A 6,528-nucleotide genomic window follows, 5' to 3' on the forward strand; every position below is an offset into this window, starting at 1 on the left:
GTGTCTCCCCGCGCGGGTGGCCGCTGGCGGGGCGCTGCGTTCTGGGGTCCGTTCTGTACGGCCCTTTGGGGAGGCGGCGAAGGTGAGGAAAATCTCAGCAGAGCCGTGTCAGCGTCGCGGGCGAGGCAGCGCAGAATATGGAGGTTGCTCTCGGCCTCTTTGACCAGGAAAGGTGGTGCGGCCGGCGGAACGCATCCTTGGCCTCGGCCGGGCAGCGCGTGGATGAGGGCACAGCAGATCTAGATTCCTCGGTGTTGGTCCTTTTAAAGTGGGCCTTTGTTAAAACTAGCTTGTAGTTAGAATGATGAGCTCTGGTTTTAGCCCGAGTGCTTTTTCAAAACTCCTCCCCTTCTGCAGTTGCTGTTGAGGCTTAGTTTAAACGGTTAGAATAGGGAACGTTGAAGGGGGAGCTGTGTGCCTTTACATTCAGGAATACAGTCGGTTCTTAGCCCTAGGGAAATCAGGGTAGCTGTTCCTGGGAACTGCATGTTGCCAGCCTTACTTTTCAGGTTGCTGTAATTGCAGGAGGGGTTATTTGGAGTTTGGGAATAGTACCACAAATGGTTCTCTTCCTTTTACTCCATCCCCCTGCTCCCTTTCAGTACTCCCACCACCCGCTTTCAGAACCCTCTTATGCAAAGGGTGGTGCTAAAACCTCCATTTTCTTTCAAATCTCTCCTATCCACCCACAAAGTAAGGGAAAACAACTTTAAGGCACTCTTTGGTCCTTCCCCCCTCTTTAAACTCAGAGGTATAATCATCCTCAGGAGAGCACTCCTCAGAAGTTTAAATGGATCTGCTCATCCTGACTTCTTGCTGCTTAGCTAATGGTGAACCTGCCTTGTGGGTTTTAAATCAGCCATGACATCAGGTGGTATTGGGTGCCTGAGCCGGCGTTTTTTTGTCTTAAGTCCAAGGGCCCTTGATAGCTTGCGTCACTGGGCTTATTGATCGTGGGAAGAAGACAGCTTGGCTGGCATCTACCTTGCCTTCCCTCCGAGCGTATAAGCTGACTTGCTGTAAGTGCCCAAAGCAGAAGATTTGCTCAGTTCTTGTTTTTCTGGAATCTGAGGCAAGAGAGTATCTACTCTTCGGATTACAGTCTTTCGGGTAGTTTTTGGCACACTACCTGAAATAATCCAGTAGCTTCTGTGTTTAATTTAAGCCTGTTATTCGGGCTTGGGTGCTTACTGAGGAAGAGTTCTGTGATTTGGTTCTTCGTTTAGTAAGGTTAGGTGGTGGCCTTTTCTGTGGAGCCAATATGGATCTCTAAGGCCCTTTTCCAGCCCTAGTTTTATCCATAGCCTGGAAAAGTTTGTATGTGACACCAGTGTACTGGCTGTGTGGTCTTGGGAATTTTTGTGTTCTGTAATGCATATGTTTTTGGGAGTCTCCTGAAATGAGTGCCTCATAAGCAAGCTAAAAGCTTTCCAAAGCTTGCTGCGAATGCCTATTTTTAGCTCTCCTTTTGGCTCAGATGCTAGTGTTTTAGTTCTTTAATGGACACAGGCAGTAACTAGTAATAAAGTTTGCTTTATGGTCTCCCCTTTTTTTGTGGGGTTCTCTATTCTGGTTTAAGCTTCCCCAACCTAGGTTTGTAGTTTTAAGTCTTGAGCATTTTGGCTTTTTGGTTTCCCTTTCTCCCCTAGAGTATTTTGAAAATGTTTAATTTTTTTCCCTTATTCCGGCTACGTCCCTTCAAATTCCAAGATGCCTAAGTTAAAAGAAATTATATATAGCGGTGGTGGCAAACCTATAGTACCCATACCAAAGTGGCCTGTTTGTTATCCTTGAAACCTTCAAAACGTTCTCTATTACTGATAATGTAGCAGAGGTTCCAGTATCAGACTGTGAGTTCATATACTCTTCCACTTGTTAGCTGTGCCTCCTGTGCAAGTTACTTAACTATTCTGTCTCGCCACCGGCCCCATTTGTGTAACAGGTATTAATTTATGATGCACTTGCCTCATGGGGCCATTGTGAGCTTTCACTGTGGTGATTCATGTAAATGATTTGTCCATGCCCAGCACGTGGTAGCTGTTAGGGTGTCTAGGAGAACGTGGAACTTCTGGGACTTTTCTCTTTTTCTCCACATGTAAAATGAGGGAGCTGGAGAATACAGACCTTTCCTCTTGTTTTGTGTCCGTGCCTCTGAAATAAGTAAGATCTCTCCTTAAATATTGACCTTTGTTTGTGTGCAGACACGGAGGGCTTGTGGGGGTAATCGTAAAGGTTGGTGACCAAAGAACTGACTTCTTTTGCTTTCTGTTAGTATTTTAATTTGTCTTTTACAAATACTATTGGGGGACCGCGCGTTTGTTTCAGGGGGGAAGGGCAGCCAGTCTAATTGAATGAAAAATCTCTGGCTGATGCCCCTGCCCTACCTTGAGGGGTAGCCAGTAGGCTTGTTGCAGGCAGTACAACTGTACTCACACTGCTAACTTGGTGTAGTGAGAAAACTGGTGACAGAATTGGACAGGGTTTAAGACTGAAGTGTTTGTCCTTGTGAAGTGCATCTGACTTCACAAAATAAAAAAGGTGATTAATCATTTTAAAAACCTCACCAGCTGGGCATGGTGGTGCCTGTAATCCCATCTCTCAGGAGCCTGAGGCAGGAGGATTGCTGTGAGTTGGAGACCAGTTTGGGCTGCATAGTGAGTTCCAGGTCAGTGTCAACTACATAGTGAGACCCTGTCTCAAAAAAACACCCCCCCCAAAAAAAAAAAAAAAAACCTGGCCCATAGTGCCCTAGAGATCCTCTGCCACACTGAGCCAGCTCCAAGTAAACCTGTTCTGCGTTCCTCCCTGGATTCCCAGCCTGTCCTAGGTATGTGTTGATGTGGATCTGGGGCATCCTTGTGGCCTCATACTGTCAGAGCTACTTCAGACCCTGCCATTCTTTCCTCAGTGCAGGAAAGTAGACTGGATGGGAGGAGGTAAGGGTTCTGGGTCCTGGAGGCTCCAGGCTGTACTTTGGAGTCCTAGCTCTGCTATGTATTTAAAGTGAGCCGTTCCTTCTCACAGTGAGGTTAATAATAGCGCTGTTTCAGAGTATTGGGAGAATTAAAGTTGGTTCTGTTTGTAAAGCTCTTGTCGAAGTGCCAGGTGTAAAGGGAACACTTAATATGTGCCCATCTGTAATTTTTATTTAAAATTTTTTGTGATGAACAACGAACATAATTATGAGTGTTAATTCCATTTCTGATCATGCTCCTGGCCAACAAGGTCACACCAGCAGTATCTGTGCTTTCTTTGCCTCTGTTTCTTCATCTGAAGGAAATGAATCATGTTGAATGTCAGAAAGGGTTTTTTTTGTTGTTTTTTTGAAACAGGGTCTCACTATGTAGTTGAGACTGACCTGGAACTCACTATGTAGCTCAGGCTGGTCTCGAACTCACAGTGATCCTCCTGCCTCAGCCTCCCAAGTGCTGGGATTACAGGCATGCACTGCCACGTCCAGCATCATAAAGGGTTTTTTAATATCAGAACCATTTTCTGCTCCAGTCATCCCCCTCTCTCCAGAAAAGAAAGAAACTGAAATAGAGCCTTGTATTTGTGTGTCCTTACCTTTGCCATTGTAATGATGAACTCCGATTTTGAATCCAAGCTCTGAGAGTTGGGGAAATGTTTTTGGCCTCAGGAAACTTGCTGAGTAGCTTAGGGTGTATAGTGGATACCCAGGCACTGCGGGTCTTGCGCGGTAATGATGGACAGTACACACCACCAGATACTGTACCCGGTGCTAATAAACTGTAGATCCTAACTGCCAGTGTATAGGGAAAACGGGGGTAGAGGAACGAATTAATTGACTGTGAGGTAGCAGCTAGCCCGTTTTTAAATGTGAGAAATTTTGTAAGGTGTTTTTGAGTTTAAAAAATGTCATTTTTAAAAGGGAAAGTTGTTATAGCTTTAAAAAGAAAGGTGAAACAATCAAATTGTGTTATTGTGGATGTTGTCTAGATTCTGATTGGAACAGACTGGGCTATAAAAAGATAGTTTGGTGACAGTTGAGAGAATTTGAGTGTTTTAGATTATATTAAGGAATTCTTTTATTTTTGTCGGGGCAGTAATGACATGATAATGTTTTGTGGGGAGGGGGTTGTGCAGTACTAGGTTTTTTGTTTTGTTTTGTATCAGGGATTGAACTTGGGACCTTGTACTTGCGAGGCAGGTGCGGCGCCACTGAGCTGCATCCTCGGCCCTGTGTGCAGTACCGTGGAATGAACCTAGAGCCTTCTGAACTATGGCTTGTGTGTATTATTTCTTCATTTATTTATTTCTATTTTGAGACCAGTCTTGCTAGTTTGCTTGGGCTGGGTAGAACTTGCCATCTTCCTGCTTCAGCCCCACAGGGTGCTGGGATTGCAGGGCTTTGCAGTGCAGCCTGGCTTATTCATTTGTTTTTGTTTTTTGTTTTTTTGTTTTTCGGTTATTAGTACACACACACTAAGTACTGCTAGTTTGGCCTCAGGAGATGAAGCTGGAGGCTTTTTCTATAGCTCACATGGCTTTTTCTTTTTCATCCTGTAAAGAAGCACACAATTAGGAGACCCTGTTGACCAGGGGGATGGGGGCGCTCACTTGCACCCTTAAGAAGCAGGGTTGAGTTTCAGGGTAGGGAAGTGATTGTCTAGCAGGGCAGGGACTGAGTAGGAGGTGGCTTTGGGTCTCTATGGGTACGGGGTAGTCTGGGCTCGCCTGCGCTCCACACCTGAGGTGAGGCTGTGTGCGCTGTTCTGTCCCCGTCTCCGGGGGAACATAAGCTGGAATGACCATCTTATCCCTGGTACCCGGCACCTGTTCTCTTCTCTGGGAGGTGGGCAGAGAAGAGGAGCAGGCCTGAAACCACGGAAACCTGCTTAAAACAGACAGCTTGGCAGATGGGAGTTGCCCTTATTTACAAAATCCAGGACAAGTTCAGGGTGGGTAATTGGGGTGTTGGGGCCTTGGGCAGCTCATGGGTGCCGGGGTCCAGGGTCACAAACCTCCCTGGCTGGTCCAGGGTTATCTAAGAGTGTGGCCAGGAGAGAGGATATCTTACCATGCCCTGGAGTTCGAGAAAGAACTTCGTTTTGGTTTTTTGCCCTAGGTTTTGAACCTCGGTCCTCATGTATGCTAAGTAAGTGTGCTCAGCCACTGAGCTACAACTGCAGCCCTTTAAAAAAAATTTTTTTTTTTTTTTAATCTTTGGGTAACCTGTAAGTTGCCCAGCCTGTCCTTAAACTTAGAATCCTCCTGCCTCAGCCCCTCAGGCAGCTGGAGTTACAGGCATGTGCTGTCATTCTTGTCAAGGAGTAAGTTCTGTTACCAGGCTAATGAGAACACGAAACAGCACAGTGATGTGCAAGTGGAAGGTGGTAGAATTAGAACATGGGACTTACTGTTTTCACTCTGGTGTTGAATATGCTTCCTTGCCTCCGTGTCCTTGTTCACAGAATGGAATGAATGCTGGTGCTGAGGTGGTTCCGAGAGCTCATTGACTTTGAGTGTGTGGTAGCAAAGTGTCCCACACTGATGTAACTGGCTTATATTCCAGAAAATAACGTTTCAAAGCCAGATATATATAGATTAAGATAATTCCCTTTTCTGAGGGTATCCATGCTTTTCCTGATTTGGGGTGGATCATCTGGACTTAGCTGAATTTACAAGACAGCTATTTGTGATTACCAGGGCCAACTGGCCAACTTCCTGTGGCAGATGGCTTGCCGTATCCCCCTGAGGGATTTTCCAGGAATTAGAGGGACAGTCTTGACATGGTACCTTTTTCCTTTTGGCTGGCAAAATCCTAGGTGTGGGGAGGGGAGCAGTATGGGCCTTATAGATGAATTTTGTCAAGTCCGTCCTGTCTGAGATACAGTGCTGTTGATAAACAGAAGACCCCTCCATAAGAGACTTATTTACAGGGCCTTCTATAATAACTCCAAACTTGTAGTGATCACCTTTCCCTTATTACATACTTCCCAGCCATTCAAGATTACCTTTCTTTTCCCCTGTGCTTTGGAATAATGTAAGGTTTTCCTAGGCACGTGGATCCCACAGGAGTTGGGAGCCATCTGGATGGATTGTCTGCCTGGGCTCTATGATTTTTACTTTGCTTTCCATGCACTAATTTATTTAGGACCTTGATGACCAAGAGACAGTTAATATGAATATATTAGTCACCCTGTGCTGTTTCACCTGTTCACCTAGGTCATCTGAGCAGGTATTCTTTTATCTCCACTTTACAGGTGAGTAAAGTGAGGCTCAGTGAGATTAAACAACTTTTGCCTTTCTAATTGCTTAGACTAAGATCCTTGAGGTCATCCTGCTGCCTCTATTTCTTAGTCAGTTCTTCTCTAATTTACTAGTACATTGTTTTAAGAATTGTGTCCTGATCTATACACTGGCAGGTTGTTGTTCCTTGCCTGGACCACACATCCTCATTTCTCTCTTAGTTTATCTTAGCAGTCTTATAACTGGTCTGCTGTTATTCTTGCTCAAAACCTGTGGCTCTTTTTTTTTTTTTTTTTTTTTTTTTTTTTTTTTTTT

The 6,528-nt window shown here is 45.1% G+C and overlaps 1 protein-coding gene across 2 annotated transcripts in view; it reads left to right on the forward strand.

The window, feature by feature from the left end:
* Positions 1–6,528, forward strand: part of Larp1 (La ribonucleoprotein 1, translational regulator) — a 95,419-nt gene that overhangs the window by 36,715 nt on the left and 52,176 nt on the right. Inside the window, exon 1 of one of the 2 annotated variants that reach the window (XM_033761588.1) lies at positions 23–82. The exons of the other annotated variant lie outside the window; for it this stretch is intronic. The gene's annotated coding sequence lies outside the window, so the exon portion shown is untranslated. Of the gene's footprint in view, positions 1–22; positions 83–6,528 lie in introns of those variants that run through there. 2 annotated transcript variants of the gene reach the window in all.

The sequence above is a fragment of the Fukomys damarensis genome, unplaced genomic scaffold (assembly GCF_012274545.1).
Source record: "Fukomys damarensis isolate Sample0158 unplaced genomic scaffold, DMR_v1.0_HiC HiC_scaffold_9, whole genome shotgun sequence".
In the NCBI taxonomy this organism is placed as follows: Eukaryota; Metazoa; Chordata; class Mammalia; order Rodentia; family Bathyergidae; genus Fukomys; species Fukomys damarensis.